The sequence below is a fragment of the Mirounga leonina genome, unplaced genomic scaffold (assembly GCF_011800145.1).
Source record: "Mirounga leonina isolate KUSES-001 unplaced genomic scaffold, KU_Mleo_1.0 Mir_174, whole genome shotgun sequence".
NCBI lineage: Eukaryota > Metazoa > Chordata > Mammalia > Carnivora > Phocidae > Mirounga > Mirounga leonina.
This window is the reverse complement of record NW_023270451.1, coordinates 32676284-32694974: the sequence shown is the minus strand read 5'-3', so window position 1 is coordinate 32694974 and position 18691 is coordinate 32676284. Positions and strand designations below refer to the sequence as shown.

Sequence of the window (18691 nt, the reverse complement as noted above, 5' to 3'; positions counted from 1 at the left end):
GAAAATGAAGATCAAAAATATTAATGCTAAGTGCCACTTATCTAGGTATTATCTAAGTAGAAGAGGTGAGACAACTTCTCATTGAATGTATGATAAAATATTCAACATCATATAATTACTAACATGAGTTAGTTTCATACAGGAAATAAAATGCTATATAAGCTGTGGAGGTTTTAGATAGCTCAATAAAAGAAGTAATTCTTGAGCTAGGAATGAAACAGTGGAGAGAATTTACCTACAATGTATAAGGCATTCCAGACCAATGATATAGTGTGAAGGAAAGTGTGCAGGTAGAATCGAGTATGGCTTATTTGGAAAAAATGAGGAAATAATCTCATTGGAGCAAAAACTGAGTTGAAGGGATATATGAGCTGAGACTGGAAAAAACATTTAAAAAGCATACTATGACCAACCTTGGATGAGAATTTGCAGTGTTTCCATTTTATTCCATAAGCATTTTGGGTCCACTGACAGTTTTTGAGTCAGGAGAGTTGTGTGATGAAATCAGTATTTAGAGAGATTTCGAAATGATTTTGGATTTAATACTAAATTATTTAAATTCCTTCCCTTCCATCGAAACATGGTGGAGGAGGGAAAATAAGGATAGGATTATGCAAATGCCACCAGTCTCAGTGGAGTAAGAGCATGTCAATATCCAGTCTGAAATTTCTGTACATTGTGATATAGAGAAAGAGATACTGGAGACCACTAAAGTATCCGTGGTGACAGGTGATAGAAAGCTAATGCATTGTGGGGGCATGGATAGAAATATCCTGAAGGAATAGCAAGGATTTTAGAGGAAAATGTCAAAAACAGTCACCACACAAATGTCACCAAAAGCTACTTTCTCCATGGATAAGATTATTAGAATACAAGAGCCAGTTCATAGATGGGGCATTGAAAGGAAGCATAAATACAGAGAAACACCTTTGCCCATGCTGAAAAGTGGAGAATAGCAAGCCCTTCTAACAGAAACTGAAGAATTCCTTCTAAATTATTGAAACTATTACTAGTCGATTTCAAACATCGTAGAAGCTGGGGCGCCTGGGTGGCTCAGTTGGTTAAGCATTCAAATCTTAATCTCAGCTCAGGTCTTGATCTCAGGGTCATTCAAACCCAGCATGGAGCCTATTTAAGAGATGATGATAGATAGATAGATAGATAGATAGATAGATAGATAGATAGATAGATAGATCGATCGATAGATAATAGATAGATAGATAGATAGATAGATAGATAGATATTTAAAAATTTACAGAAGCCACCACTTCATTTCCCTTTCTGCCTCCTCTCACAGTAATATTCTGCATACAAAGGGAATTATATGAAACTCAGCAGTATCTTATTAATATTCTCTATTTTAGAAGAGTGAGATCCTCTCAAGCAAATTTGAGGAAGGTATAACTATGTAACTAGAGCTGGCAGACATGAGGATAAAAATCCAATGTCAGAGAAAGATGTGTGGAAATGAAAAACATGGTCGCTGACTTTAACACTGTAAACACAAGGGCAGAAAACATCTGACATTTTAGAAAATAGGATACATGAAACAGAAGTCAAGCTCCAGTCTCACAACACGGAAGCAAAGGAATAAAATGTGGAAAATTAAGATAGATGGATGACAGACCAAAGGATTTGCATGTATAAAACAGAAATTAAGAAAAGATAACATGGGGCACCTGGGTGGCTCAGTTGGTTAAGCGACTGCCTTCGGCTCAGGTCATGATCCTGGAGTCCTAGGATCGAGTCCCGCATTGGCCTCCCTGCTCAGCAGGGGTCTGCTTCTCCCTCTGATCTTCCCCCCTCTCATGTGCTTGCTCTCTCTGTCTCATTCTCTCTCTCTCAAATAAATAAATAAAATCTTAAAAAAAAAGATAACAGAATTGATAAATCAGAAGCAAATATTAAAGAGACAATCAAAGAAAGTTTTTTTTGCATTGTAGAAAATATATACTAAGAGTATAAGAGATTGTCAAGTTTCAGGGAAGCTAGAACAAGTAAGTTGTCATCTATACCTAACCTGATGAGTTTTGAATTATAAGACCAACTTTTAAAAATACCACAAGCATCAGACACAAAAATAGTTTAACTGCCAGAAAACAATGGAGTCATGTTTTCAAATGCTGGGCAAAATTCTATGACCAGCCAAGTTCATTGTGAAAGACAAGCTGGTAGACATTATTGGACATGAAAAGCTTAGGAAGGATGCTACCCACATACTTTTCTGGGAATGATGACTCAAATACATGCTGTAATAGATTGGAGAATATTCCAAAAGAGTATGGAAAATAATAGAATGAAAGAAAATTGTGGTGTACCAAGAAACCGAGAAACATAGAATTAAGCTGAAATAATTGTTTTGGAAATTATACAATACAATTTATGTCCAAAAGATTCTTACATTATTTTATGTATAATATAAATACAATAACTTAATATTAATATGCATACATCAGCAAAAACTCAGAAAAATAAGAGGGAGATAAGAAAGAAAACAAACCTGAGCAAAAGTCATTTTACAGAAGATATTACATAGTTTATTTTTATTATTGACACAATGTTAAAAAAACATTGGTTTAAAATATTTTTAAGTAAAAATATTTTTTAAAAAAAAGGCGCCACAGCTATAACCAGTCTTACTTGAATCTGGATGATGTGTATATGGGGCTTCATTGAGCTCTTTTAATTTTGACTCTGTTTTTGAAATTGTCATGCTAACCTAACACAAAAATGATCATCAAAAACTCATCCGAAGAGTTCTTTCCTGATGGGATGCAACAACTGGATTGGGAATGCGACAGAGAAAAACTCAAGTGTTATTACTCTAATTAAGAAACAGATGCAAAGTAGATATTTTTGCAGTGATTAAAATGTATTTTAATAACTAAAAAATAACCACAACTTCCATAAGAAGTAGATCTAAAGTATCCATATTATAGAACCACAAAAGACCTCAAATAATCAAAACAATCTCAAGAAAGAAGAACAAAGTGGGAAACATCACAACTTCCGATTTTCAAACTATATTACAAAACTATAGTAACAAAAAAGGTATGGTATTAGCATAAAGATAGACACCTAGAGCAATGGAGCAGAATAGTGAGCCTCGAAATAAACCTGTTCATGTATGTTCAATTATTTTTGACAAAGGAATCAAGAATATACAATGAAGAAAGGATAGTTTCTTCATTAAATGGTGCTGGGAAAACTGGACAGCCACATGCAAAAAGGAATGAAACTGGACCCCTATATTACAGGACACACAAAAATCAACTCAAAATAGATTAAACACTTGAAATTAAGTCCTGAAACCATAAAACTTCTAGAAGAAAACATAAGGAGTCAGCTCCTTGACATTGGTCTTGGCAAGATTTTTTTTTTTTTTTTGATTTGTTACCAAAGCACAATCAACAAAAGCAGAAACAAACAATTGGGACTACAGCCAACCAAAAAGCTTCAGCACAGCAAAGGGAACCATCAATAAAATGAAAAGGCAGCTTATGAAATGGGAGAAAATATTTGCAAACCACATATCTGATAAGGAGTTAATATCCAAAATATACAAATAACTCATATAATTTAATAGCAAAAAACCCCAAGTAACCCAATTAAAAATTGTGCAAAGGATAAAGGACATGTAATGATGAACACTGGGTGTTGTATGTAAGTGATGAATCACTAAATTCTACTCCTGAAATTAATATTAACTATATGTTAACTAACTGGAATTTAAATAAAAACTTGAAAAAATTTGGGCAAAGGACCTGAATAGACATTTTTCCAAAGAAGACATACAAATGACCAATAGGTACATGAAAAAATGTTCAACATCAGTAATCGTCAGGGAAATACAAATCAAAACCACCATGAGATATTACCTCATATTAGCTAAGGTAGCTATTTTCAAAAAAATAAGAGATAACGAATGCTGGCGAGGATGTGGAGAAAAAGAAACCCCTGTACACTTTTGATGAGAATGTAAACTGATATAGCCACTATGGAAAACAGTATGGAGGTTCCTCAAGAAATTAAAAATAAAACTACCATATGATCCAGCAATCCCATTTCTGGGTATACATCCAAAGGAAACAAAACCATTATCTCAAAAAGATTTCTGTAGTACCATGTTCATTGCAGCATTGTTCACAATAACCAATTTATGGAATTGATCTAAGTGTATATCAGTGGATGAATCAATCAAGAAAATGAGGTGAATATATACAATAAAATATTATTCAGCCTTAAAAAAGAGGGAAATTCTGTCATTTGAGACAACAGAGATGAACCTCAGAGGGCATTATGTAAAGAGAAATAAGCCAGGCAGAGAAAGACAAATATTGCATGATATCATTTGTGTGTGGAATCTGGAAAAAAAAAAAGGCTGACATAGAAGTAGAGTAGAAAAGTGGGTGCCAGGGGCCGGGGGTGGAGGAAATAGGAAGAGGCCAGTGAAAGGATACAAGTGTCAGAAAACAAATAAGGTCTAAGGTTGTAATGAAGAGCATGGCGACTATAGTTGATACCACTGTATTGTATAATTGAAATCTGTATGAGTAGAATGTAAACATCCTCACCAAAAAAAAAAAAAAAAAAGAAAGAAAAGAAAAAAAGGTAAATACACTTTAATTAAACCTCAGTACCTCTGAGAAAAAGTATCCATAATATTAAAGAAAAGTGCAAAGAAAACATGGTCTAAATAGCAAAAGACAGGTAGGGGAAAAGCTTACTAAAAAAAATTAAAAACAGAAAGCAAAGAGGATATGAGTTATAAAAAAAACTAGATACTAGTTGTAAAAATATGTGATTGGGTTTAATTTCTCTATTGAAGTTTGACAAAAAATAAAAATCTGGCATCTGCTATTTTAAAAAGACAGTCATGAAAGATTCATAGACAAAGTTTAAAAAAAAAAATGATGGACAATTAAATGCAACCAAAAGCAAGAACAAGTAGGCATTATTGACATCACTGAACTATAGTACAAATAATTAAAACAATGACAAAGGGCCTTAACATGCAAATAATAAAATGGACAATAAATGTGTATAGGATATTCACAAATGATATCTAAAAGACCATTTCATGTGTGAAATAATGTTCACTCCTACAGTTCTTGGAATGTAAATTTGCACAACTATTCTAGGGAGTAACTTTTGAGGGAAAAAAAAATCCCAAAACTTTAATAAAATAGATCATCTTTAAGTCAAGAAATCCCTTATAAGGAATTTGTTCTCAGGAAATAATCATGAATGGATACAAATATTTGGGTGAACAGGTGAAAAGATGTTCACTTAAGCTTATTGTTCATAATAATAATAAATTAGAAACATTTAAATGTTCAACAAGAGACTTCTTTTTTTTTTAATATTTTATTTATTTATTTGAGAGAGAGAGAGAGAGCGAGCACATGAGAGGGGGAGGGCCAGAGGGAGAAGCAGACTCCCCACTGAGCAGGGAGCCCGATGTGGGACTCGATCCCAGGACTCCAGGATCATGACCTGAGCCGAAGGCAGTCGCTTAACCAACTGAGCCACCCAGGCGCCCTCAACAAGAGACTTCTTAAACCAAGTATAATATATCCTCAGGATGAAATAGGATAAAATATTATTCAACCTTTAAAAATTATAATTAAAAAAAAATAAATAAATAAAAATTATAATTTAAAGGAACATTTAATGACAAGAGAACATGTCTCCAACATATTAAGTTTATAAAACAGATGTGGGGAAACAAAAAGATGGAGAGTTTATACATAAAACAATGTGGTGATGATAATATTTCAAATTCTAATGGATATGCCTTTCATCTCTCTTTTCACATCATATTACAGTACTTGTTTCCCATCACCCACCACACACCTTTCAGGGAACCTCAAGTCCCAGCTATGCAGGGCACCAGATGACACAGTACTGCATATGGGGTACAGGAAGTGGCCTAAGTCTGAGGTCAAGGTTGAGAAGTTAACTCTCCCTTGTGCCCCTGAGAACTGTAGTACTTGCACAGTCCATTTCCATTCTCCCTCTTTTCACCAAATTTAGGTGGGAAGAAAGGAGTAAAATAATTTGACTTAAAACTATAATCATAAAGAAATCCTTGAATTTAAATGAGAGTATCAAGAATATATATATATATATATTTTTTCTTCATCAGGCAAATAATTTACTTGGATTCAGAAAATAAATTTAAAGTTTATAAAGTTGCATTTCTTAGACACTCAGATTTGTCATGGAGAAATTTCTACTTGCTACATCAAAACATACTTACTGGCAGTTATTCTGAAAAATAACCATATATTCAAAATTTTGGTGACAAGAGTGGCACTGTTTTACTCTTGGAAATCTCTTTGATGTCTTAATTGAAGACAGTTGAATTCTTTACATTTTTCTTCCTGCAATCTGTAGCATTATTTTGTTGTTGTTGAAGTGTATAAAGAAAATCTGTTTTCCCACAGATATGTAACTGGAAAGGAGAGGAGAATTTTCAGATAATTGTAAATATTCCTTGATCCTACACCAAAATCTGACAAGAAGAAGTTAAAAGTTAGTTGAAATGTAGAATCTGAAATCATGTTAATCAATTTCTTTACCCTGTTATGTTAAAATCCACTAGTTATTCTTACACTTTAAATGGCTATTTTACTCATCTGTAATTTTGTAACTTCATACTTTTCGTCATTTGGAAAACAGATCACTGATTTATGCAGCTTTTCCAAATGTTGACGTATTTCATTATACATTATCAAAAAGTCACAAACATTAATGTCCTCACCAATTTCATCAGAAAAGTATTTAAAGTATCAGGAAAACTACAAAACTAATGGCAGATAAAAATTTTTCCAAAATTGTCATTTTCTTTTGACAGCTCTAATTTTATCACAATTACTGTCAGTCGTTTTTCTCAAAGTGCCAGGTTCATTTCATTCCTTTTTGAGGAAATTTCTGCCCAGTACCCAAGTCTGAAGAATCATAATTTGTCAGTTGATTTTTATTTCAAGTAAAGATAATGTTCCATGGTGGTATTTGAGGTCATTCTAGAAGGATTAATAGGATTACAATCAGCCTTAAAGAACTAAAAGAGCATTCTAAGTAGCAGGCTGAGAAAAGACACAAATTCATTGAAGTGTATGGCATGCTAGGGACCCTGTAATTATACTATTTTATCCAGAGTATAAAACAATAATAAGAGTAAAGCTGGTAGGAGCTGAAAGCAGAGGAGATTTTGTGAGCTAGTGTAGAATCTTGAGTATGTTAAAAATTTGATCTGCTAATTAATTTAGTTATGGATCACAATTACTCTATTAAAATCTGGATTATAGATCATTAAAGATTGTAATATGTTTTTTACATAGTCAGCAGTGTATTTCACTAGATTGTATATTTAGAATTACAACATATTTTTTTTTAAAGATTTTATTTATTTATTTGAGAGAGTGAGAATGAGAGAGAGAGAGAGCGAGAGCATATGAGAGGGAGGAGGGTCAGAGGGAGAAGCAGACTCCCTGCCGAGCAGGGAGCCCGATGCGGGACTCGATCCAGGGACTCCAGGATCATGACCTGAGCCGAAGGCAGTCGCTTAACCAACTGAGCCACCCAGGCGCCCTACAACATATTTTTTAGAAAAAGCTTGCACAGAAACGTCAAACAAGGCATTATAACATTACATCTGATCTACAAGCCTAAAAGTCTTTTTGATAATTAGAAACATTTTTTCATTTTTTTGGCTAAGTTCTTAGATTCTCTAGAGATAAGTAAATCAGCACACATTTCACCAAAAGTCTGAAAAGGAAATTCTTGGAAATAGCTATTAGACTCAACTTCTTTTAAGTTACTTAAATGGAGCACTGAGTTTGGGCCTTTTCTGCCTATAGATTATTCTGGAAATCAGTGCCTACGTTGTCACTTAGTTTCTAAGGAGCTTATTCAGTGGTTATTCAACAGTAATGTTTAGCCCTGCCATTGTCTTAACAAGATGAGTTAAAGATAAAGAAAATATCAAAGTGTACCAAAAATTCTTTGCTGTTTAAAGTATTTCTAATTCAATTTAAACTTCACCAATAGCTAAATGTTTTCTTTTTGTGATTGTTGGATCGGATAGGAGTTTTATCCAAACTATTTATCCTAATCAGCAGTTGGAGGAGAAGAATGTTAAATAAACGATCTTATTTTGATTCTTTCTCTGGATGTTTACCAGGCTGTTGACAAAATCCAGAGAATGTTTAATGACTTGGTGGGGAAACTTGAAACAGAAGTGGGAACTGCTCTCAAGGAGACTCATTTGCTATTTTTTTTTTCAGTGCAACAAAAGGAAAATGATGACAGGCCACCTCTTGGTACCCAGTCTGAATTAGAAAATTCATCATGCTCCTTGTCGAGAGTTCAATTCTCTCACATTGAATTGAATAAACATTCTCAATGAAAGCCAGAAAGACACAGATAAAATTCAGATGTCTTTAAAAAGAAACTTTACACAAGGGATCGAAGGGGATAGGCTCTCCAAAGTCTCACACATAGACTTAGGCAAGGTTGCCTGTGTTGTGCCAAGAAATAAGGCGTGTGGGACTCAGTGCTGCAGGATGACTGAAACCCTATGGTCACAAACTTAAAGAGAGTTCTATCTTAGGAATGTGGTGATAAATAAGCCGTTATAGTATTAACCAAGGAAACAGTTCGTATGCATATCCATTAAAGGAATTACTAGAGTCATTGAATTTTAAATCCTTATTAATCTTTTTATATCTTGGGTAATACCAATTCCCTAAAGTATGCTATTTAAAGCTAAGGGAAAATGCATCCTCAAGGACCTATTGCCAGCAAAGAAGCTGTTTTCAACATCTGGGAATAAAAATCACCACCAAATATAGATCATTGGGTCAACTTGCTTTGGGAAATGGTGAAATTCAAAAACGTGAGTTACAACATTTGCATGAACTTGGTAGCTTCACGATAACTAATTTAGAGTCTATTCCCAGATCTGTATGCTGACTGAGAAAGTACAGATGTGATGGGAGCATCATTTTCCTAACTGCCAGCAGAAGTCTGGGAATGCATTAGTGGGCCAATCATTTGCCTCAGTGTCTTCTTGGTTTAATTCATTATTCTTCGATTGATATCAAAATCCAGCCAAAGTAACTTATTTATTATTTTCTATGTATATAACTTCATTGATTACTACACAGAACTTGAAATTTGTATTAAGTTACTGCTCCCTCTTTAGAACAATTAAAGCCAAGATAAAATTCCTCAGGACCTAGGATGATGTATTATCATTTAGAGACAGGTGTTACTCTAACATTCTTAGTCAATTATTTGATGACACTTTAATCCTCTTATTTTTTTCAGCTCTCATTTAATCATTTTCTAATCAGATTTTGCTCTCAATAATACTAAATATTTCCTTTTACTTCCCATCTAAGATTCTCTAAAGAATCGTCAACTCTCCTCACTTAACCCTTCACTCCTAACTCACTGTAGTATTTCCTGAACCCAGCAACTCAACCCACATCATTCCCATTTACAGTAATGACTTCCTCATTGTGCATTTCAGTGGTAATCTGCTCACTGAGCACATTGTAGTATTCACTCCATCTTCAGATGACATTTCTTGGAATGATTCTTGGATATCTTTTCTCCTCACTCCCTTCTTATCTGTCTCCTTTGGACACCTGTTTTCTTCCATCAAACCCTAAATTTTGAGGTTCCCCAGGATTTTATTATCTCTTCACTAATTTCTCCACTCTATCCTCTCTCTGGTTGATAATTTTCTTTCTTATCTCACACACACACACACACACACACACACACACACACATACACACCAGCCAGCCAGAATTCCTCTGGTAAGCAACAGCAACAGTCTTGTTATCCAGCTGCATCCTGCACATGTCCATTTGACTTTCACATAAATAACTCAAACTCAACATGTGCAAAGTTGAACTTTCCCACTGACATTTCTCCTCTCAGTGTTCACTAACGCTAATGGTTGCACCACCAGTTTTAGAAACTGGAGAGTTTCTTGTACTCACCCCTTCCCTCCTCATCATCCCACTTCCAATCAATCTTATAGTTTTGACAGTTTTATATCTGAAGTATTTATTCTCTTCATTTCTCCCCCATCCCAACCACAACTTTCCTAGATTGACTTAAGTCATCTTTTTCTTAGATGATTATAACCACCTCCAATACGGTTTTTGCCTCCATTATTGTTGTTGTTGTTTTTCTATTTACCCCCAAATTGAAGTCAGCACAATCTGAAACAAAAAAATCAGATCCTATTCTACCCTGTTTAATAGCCATTAATGTCTCTGTAGAGCTTATGCTGAAACAAGGTACAAGCACCTAAATATATAGCATATTTAAGTACTTATAGTTAGGAGCCTGGTTTAATTTCTATACAAGAGAAAAACCAAATGTGATATTAAAGTGGCTTGTAAAAGAGAGAATTATATTTCTATCTCATATAAAAAAATTCCGAAGGTAGACAGAGTGAGGATGATATGGAAGTTTCACAATGTCATCAAGGACCAAGGATCCTTTTTTTTCCTTGCCTTGCCATATTTAGCATAAGATTTCCATTCTCGGGGCACGTGGGTGGCTCAGTCGTTAAGCATCTGCCTTCCGCTCAGGTCATATCTCAGGGTCCTGGGACGGAGCCCCGCATCGGGCTCCCTGCTCAGCGGGAAGCCTGCTTCTCCCTCTCCCATCCCCCTGCTTGTGTTCCCTCTCTCGCTGTGTCTCTCTCTCTGTCAAATAAATAAAATCTTAAAAAAAAAAAAAAAGATTTCCATTCTCAAGATGACTTTATGATTCAAGATGGTTGCTGGAACTCCAGCCATACTACCTGTTCCCGGCCGCAGAAAGAGAAGATACAGAGTGATAGTTGAGAACGAAAAGCATCTCAACAACTTCTGAGGAACTTTTTCTCAAAGTCATACAAAGTAGTAATAGGAAAAAAAATGAGTATTTTATAAGATGGACCCCCATTGAGAATCATTTTTTATTCATTATTTTATATTATTTATATTCTATTATCTTATTCTGTTTTGTATTCTGATCTCCTATATCCTAATCTATAATATTTACATTCTAGTCAGAGATATTTTTAAGTTTTTGTTTAAATTTTAGTTAACATATAGTGTAATATTGGTTTCAGGAGTAGAATTTCATGATTCATCACTTACATACAACACCCAGTGCTCATCACAAGTGCTCTCCTTAATACACATCACCCACTTAGCTCATCCCCCACCCACCTCCCCTTCACCAACCTTCAATTTGTTCTCTATAGTTAAAACTCTATAGTTTTGTATGGTTTACCTCCCTCTCTTTTTTTTCCCCTTCCCCTATGTTCATCTGTTTTGTTTCTTAAATTCCACATACGAGTGAAATCCTATGTTGTCTGTCTTTCTCTAACTGATTTCACTTAGCATAATACACTCTAGTTCCATCCATGTCGCTGCAAATGGCAAGATTTCATTTTTTTTTTATGGCTGACTGATATTCCATGGAATCCCACATATATATGAAATATCACTCAACCATAAAAGAGAATTATATAGATCTATAAATATCTCTATATATAATTATATGTATATAATACTGCTACAAATATCAGGGTGCATGTGTCCCTTCAGGTAAGTATTTTTGTATCCTTTGGGTAAATACCTAGGAGTGCAATTGCTGGGTCACAGGGTAGTTCTATTTTTGACCTTTTGAGGAACCTCCATTCTGTTTTCCAGAGTGGCTGCTCTAATTTGCATTCCTACCAACAGTGTAAGAGGGTTCCCGTTTCTCAGCATCCTCGCCAACATCTGTTGTTTCCTGTGTTGTTAATTTTAGCCATTCTGACACTGTGAGGTGTCATTGTAGTTTTGATTTGTATTTCCCTCATGATGAGTGGTATTGAGCATCTTTTCATGTGTCTGTTAGCCATCTGGATGTATTCTTTGGAAAAATGTCTATTCATGTCTTCTGCCCATTTCTTAACTGGATTATTTGGTTTTTGGGTGTTGAGTTTGATAAGTTCTTTATAAGTTTTAGATACTAGCCTTTAATTAAATATGTCATTTGCAAATATCTTCTCCCATTCTGTAGGTTGCCTTTTAATTTTGTTGATTCTTTCCTTCACAGAAGCTTTTTATCTTGATGAAGTCCTAATAGTTTATTTTTGCTTTTGTTTCCCTTGCCTCTGGAGATGTGTCTAGTAAGACATTCAATGGCCAGTGTCAAAGAGGTTACTACCTGTATTCTCCTCCCGGATTTTGATGGTTTTCCATCTCATATTTAGGTCTTTCATCCATTTTGAATTTATTTTTGTGTATGGTGTAAGAAAGTGGTCCAGTTTCGTTCTTTTGCAGGTAGCTGTCTGGAATTGTGATGCCTCCTGGTTTGCTTTTCTTTTTTCAAGATTTTTTTGGCTATTTGGGGTCTTTTGTGGTTCCATACACATTTTAGGATTGTTTGTTCTAGCTCTGTGAAAAATGCTCGTGGTATTTTGATAAGGATTGCATTAAATGTATATATTGCTTTGGGTGGTATAAACATTTTAACAATATTTGTTCTTCCAATCCATGAACATGGAATGTTTTTTTCCATTATTTGTGTCATCTTCAATATTTTTCATCAGTATTCTATAGTTTTCAGAGTATAGATCTTTACCTCTTTGGTTAGGTTTATTCCTAGGTATCTTATGGTTTTTGGTACAATTGTAAATTGGAACAATTCCTTGATTTCTCTTTCTGCTGTTTCATTATTGGTGTATAGAAATGCAACAGATTTCTGTACGTTGATTTTGTATCCTGTGACTTTGCTGAATTCGTGAATCAGTTCTAGCAATTTTTTCGTGGATCTAGTCACAGATTTTTGAATAGAAATTTTTCTTGGTTATTGATTACATTGCTCCTCAGAGCATGATTTTAAAGATTAAAATGCATTTTGTATAAAATAACAGAGCAATGCATGGTACATAGAAGATGCTAAATGAACCTTTTTTTTTTTTTTTACATTAATGACACTAAAAGGTGAGAAAAGAACTGAAAGGACTTAGCATGGTAGTTATTCTAAGAAGGATTTACCTTGGGCTATTTAAAAGATCTAATAATTTTGTAGCTATTTGATCCTGTATTGTTCTTTCTTCTCCTATGCCAGCTAGACCCAAAGACCTTCACAGGCCTTTCCTGAGTAGGAAAAGAAAAAATACAGAAGAAAGGAATGAAAGGAACGTAGGGCCTTCAAGAAAGAAGTGAACAAGTAGTCAACTCTAAGGTTCAAGAATAATGAACTACTCTGCTACCCCTTGAAGGATAGAATATAGTAAAGTAATATAAAACCAAAGCCACCCAAACTTCCTGCCCCAAGTTTTTTCAATAAGAGCTTAAAGGTCTATTTTGTATAGTCTTCTAGAACTTGTGCATGTTCTTAGCACTTGATGTCTTAATAGGATATAACATTCCTTTGTCTTAATAGGATATAACATTCATCCTTTCTGATATAAAAGGATATACATTAATAATTAATCAAATATTAACTAATAAGAGTTTCTAGGTTTCCTTAGCTAACTAATATTTTGTGGCTATTTTATACAAATAGAGGTTCCATGATAAGTTTATTGTGAAGAATAGCATGATTTTAAAAGCATGGTGAGAACAATAAATTATATATAAAATGACTAATACTTTGTTGAGTGTATTTTGAAGTCCTAATAAGCAGTTGTTATTATATAATGATGATGAATCTGTGTCCTGTTAATATTTATCAGTTTGCTTTCTAGGAAACTATGTTTCACAGAATGCTTTTATAATAGAATATTAAGTGGAACTTTTTTAGTTGCTCTGGATTTTGTCACTAGAATGGAAAATTAGGAACAAACTGCTGGTCCTGGCACATTCCAAAAGAACCAGATGTCTTAGAAAATACCCAGTGTAGTATTTATGGGTAAAGGGATTCACTGCTTCCAACTTTCAGATGATAGATTCGATAGGTAGGTAGGTAGATAAATAGATAGATAGATAAAAAGGAAGAATGATGAAATAAAATGTAAAACATAATGGTGAATGTGAACAGGTGGAAGTTTTCTTCTGATATTCTTTAAAATTTTCAGAAAGTTTGAAATTAAATCTAAATAAAAAGTCACCAGAAATTTAAAAAACATTGCAATTTTAGGGATCATATCTCTTTAAAACCTTCTTAGGAAGATAATCAAATTAGCTCTGCTACTCCCAAACATCCTTTCATCACTGCCTCCCCCACAAGGGTAGGGAGGAGGAGTGGAAAGAGGAAAAAATCAATGAAGTAATGATTCATTGGATCAGTGGGGAATTTTCAACAGTTCCTTCTTTTCTCTAGGGTGTAAGAGGTGAATAATATGCTCCCTCCCTCCAATTTTGTGAGGAGACTACTATGTCATTCATGAGTTAGATAGCTGCTTCTGGAGAGGACTAGCCAATCTTCAGACTGTACCTTTGTAGTTAGGGAAAAAGGAACTGGAGAGTGAAAATGAGAGAAAGAGAATGAGTGAGGGTGAGAAGGGGTGGGGGAGGGAAGGGGAAAGCAACCCATATGCTTAGCATGAATTTTCTACATCAAATGGACATGGAAGAAGGCAGCCAGTCTTGTACAATCTTGCCAGGACCACCCTTCTTTCAAATTCTGATTCTCTCATGGGACTTACAGATAAAATTCTTTCCAAATCTTGCTGAAAGTCTCCTCTTGTACTTTCCCTGACCTTGGAGATATACTAACAATTCTCTTCCAATACTTGTGTCAGCCTCTATTCCTGGTGGTAAGGACTGTCACCAGCAGCCAGCCCTCCTAGGTATGGTGTGTGGTGATGGTGGGAATAGCAGCCCTTCCTTAAACAACCTTTACTATCTGGAGAGGGTGTCTCTGTCCCACATTGTGTACATCCTCTTTGTCTCCTGATAGAAGCCAATTCCAGAGCAATCCAAAAATCTCACTAAATTTCTACTTTAACTTTCTTTTAAACAAGCTAATCTGGCTATAATCTAATATGACAAATAAGTAACTTCACATTACCTTTGAGGAACAGAATACCTAATTTATGAAATTGAGACTTTAGATCCTTAGGTTTTTATAATTATAACTTAATGTTTTTGCTACAGAATGAGATAAAATATTTATTTCACTATCAATATTCTCTAAACGTTCTTGCTCTCATGCTCAGAAACATTTTTGGCTCTTCACTGCCTATAATATCCAAGGCCCTGGGCTTGCATTAAAGGCTCTGTGCAACCCAAGGCAGTTGTTCTTGCCTGATATATCACTATTCCCCACATTAATTATCTACCCCAGCCTGTGATTTCCTTCTTCATACTGTCTCTGGTATTAGTCTTCTTTATATTCCCATAGCTAACTCTGTAGTCTTCCATTATAAACTCACATCTGGATTATTACAACAGCCTACCTAGGTAGTCTTGTCAAAGCCATTTTCAAACTATGCTGAGGCTGCTACTGGGTAATTCTTCCTCAGACATGACTTTTACCATGTCCCCTGTTCAAAACTCATCAATGACTCCTAATTCTCAAGGATAGAATCATCATTTTAAGATTTTTCCATGCCTGACTCCACAGCAACTTTGTAACTTTCTCTGTTTTCCAAGTAGACTCACTAGCTAGTTGTTTTTGTTTCCCCTTTCACTTACAATGTATCTTACATATCCTTGACTGCTTTGTAGTATTCCCCAGCTTACCTGGCTCTTTGTTTTTACCTATTTATATCCTCCTCATCCTTCAAGGCCATCCCCCCCCCCCCCCCCCCCCCCCCGCTTTCTCTTTCTTTATGTAGACTTCTGAAGAATAGATATTTACCTAGTAGCTTCCATTTATGGAGTTTGTTAAATATTATTGTTTCTCTGGCCATTTGGAAGGCAGTACTTGTAAAAGGAACATGGACTTTGGAATAACAGGTGTCCAGGTTTGAGTTCCAAGTCCACCACCTTACTACTACCTGTAAAACTGGACATACTACCTCACCTTTCTGAGGTTCATTTGCTTCATATGTAAAAATAGAGTAGTATTTTTATATAGAGGTTAAGTGTGTAATCTTGTGTTTCCAAAGAAAGTGTACCCTTACAGAAAGCAGAATTATACATCTTATACTCTACATTGCACAATGTCTAGAGCTAGTCATCTATGACCTGGTCTAGAACCAGTCTTCTATGACTGATCCTCCAGCCTGGACCAGTGATCCCAGCGGGTACACAAAGATTTTCCAAAAAATCCATGGACATGGATAGCTTTAAAAACAGGGCAAATTTCCAGATCTTTAATTTCCATCTATGTTCTTTCCTTAAGAGTCAACTACCTAAAAGTGCCTACAGCCAAGGAATTCATAACTATTTTTCTGCTTTATGAAGAAAGTTTGAATCTTTCTTTTATTCATAACCCATGGTGTTCAAACCTTCAGAGAGCTAGAAAAAGGAACAATTCAAAATATTCTAAATATTGTATTACGATATTAATGAAAAAAATGATACTACTGATTAACACTTTTATTTTGCACATTGGATGGCTTTAGATTCTTTGGAATAAGTAACATTGGAGTAGATTTTCATCAATGTATGGGTCATCAAAAATAACTTTTAATGATAAATTACCATGTCATTTTTGGCATGTAACTCAGAGGGTGTACAAGGAATTGAATGACATGATGAAAATAAAACTCTCTTCATTCCATTTTTCTTATTTATGAGTACCTGGTTCCTTAGGGCTTAGGTCTATAAAAATTAAAAGTGGGGAGCTAATAGGTGTTGAAACCTATCTTATTCTAGCAGTAAAATATATTCATCTAAGGATACATGGATGAACTAAAGAAAGAAAGAAAAGAAAAGAAAAGGAAAAAGCCCTACCCATCTCATTATGAAATGCATTTCATGAAAACCTTCACTTTAAAAGTTTAATAATTACCTAATAAAATGTGTAATATATGCTGCTATGGTTGATATTTAAAATAATAGCAATAATCACAATAATATGTAGAAAAAAACACTTTTTGAAATTTTGAACATTGTGTCCTAGGAAATGAAGAAGAAACAACTTGTGATTTCAATGCCTGTTATTGTGGCAGAGAGGTATAATACAGAAGCCAATAAAATAATTTAAGGCTAAAAATATAGTACATAATGACAAAATAGTCCTTGGTGGAAATTAAGTTAAAAAGGAGCTAGTACACACATTTCAAAAAAACAGACTACAGAGGACATCAAATTTCCATGACATTTATTAGGATATTGAACATTTAAAATAGTGGGGAGATTGTTTTAATGCCAATTTTTGCAGTATACTAGATAAGCATATCTCTTGCAAAAAATATTTGAACATTTGATAACATATTTATATGTTAACTTGAGAATGTATAAATATATATGTTTATATATACTTTCACAAAATTATTTTAGAAGATATTAAAGCAAAAATGTTTAAGGAGCACCATTTAATCAAGCGTATTATTTCTCACATACTAATTTTTGCAATTAGATGAGAATCTAGTATATTTATAAAAGAACAGACAAAAAAAGAAAATAGCCTTTTTTTTTTGGTAAGCCATATTGGTAATCTTTCAACATATAAATTATCACTAAAAACTAAAGAAAGCAATTATGCTTCACAGGAAAATCAAGATGAGACTTATCTTCCTGCCATAAACAACCAGGAAACTGGACAGAATATTTGAAACAACTGTTTGCAGATATTGGACAACCATCATTCCAGGACTATTATCTTGATATTCAGAGAAAGTAAACAAAAGTGGTGAGTTATGTTGTCTTTGTGGCTTTCTCTCTAGAGGCACTTTCTAACCCACGGTGCAGGAAAGAGATTCCCAACTATAGAATGGTGTTCTATCTAAAGAGGCAGATAGCAAATTTCAGGGAGGTGGAGGCAACTGGAAACCGAGGAGTGGAATATAAAAGAAGAAAACCATATAAGGAAAGAGTCCCAGAAATCTGCATAGAATACCGTGGAATCTGTTGCTGAATTCTAAGTTCCCCGTGCATAGAAAAAAATCCACTGGCCCAGGTAAAGAAAGACCAGAGACGTGTAAGGAAAAAATATGTAGAGTTTGCACAATTCTGGGAGACTTTTCAGTTTGACCCAGCCAGAATAGAGGAATTACATTGAATAGTCAGAACATTCAGGGGAGCTAGGAGGACATAATAGTAGGACCAAATAAAACAACAACAAAAAAACCTCCCTAGAGTAAAAACTACCCTGAATTTTCACTAATAAAACTTGAAAGCAAGCCTCAAAATAAGTAACTTAACTAAGTCCAATAGCCTTTAAAAGAATTTTTAAAGAACTATGCTACTCAACAGTATAAAATTAAGAAATGTCCAATATCCAATAAAAATGAGTAGACATACAAAGAAATCAAAAAATGTAACCTATAACCAGTAATAGAATAATTATTATTATTGATTTTAACATTTATAATCATCAATTTAATTCAGCACATTCACAAATTAAGAGAATACTACATGACTCACTTCATAGATGATACAATTCAATACCCATCTGTAGCGAAACTTAGAGAATTTCCTTCATTCCTTCCATATTTATTATTTAGAAACCTACTGAATGGAAGAGCTCTTCTTTTTCCCCATATATTTATTTTTAAAAATCATTTATTTATATTTGTATGAATATATAAATATTCTCTTTTGTGGATTAAAATTCAATACTA

The 18691-nt window shown here is 34.3% G+C and overlaps 1 long non-coding RNA gene across 1 annotated transcript in view; it reads left to right on the top strand.

The window, feature by feature from the left end:
- The first annotated feature begins 17636 nt into the window (after window positions 1-17636).
- The window catches only part of LOC118020824, a 112949-nt gene continuing 111894 nt past the window's right edge, over window positions 17637-18691 (top strand). Inside the window, exon 1 of the long non-coding RNA XR_004682019.1 lies at window positions 17637-17760. This is a non-coding gene — a long non-coding RNA (uncharacterized LOC118020824). The remainder of the gene's footprint in view (window positions 17761-18691) is intronic.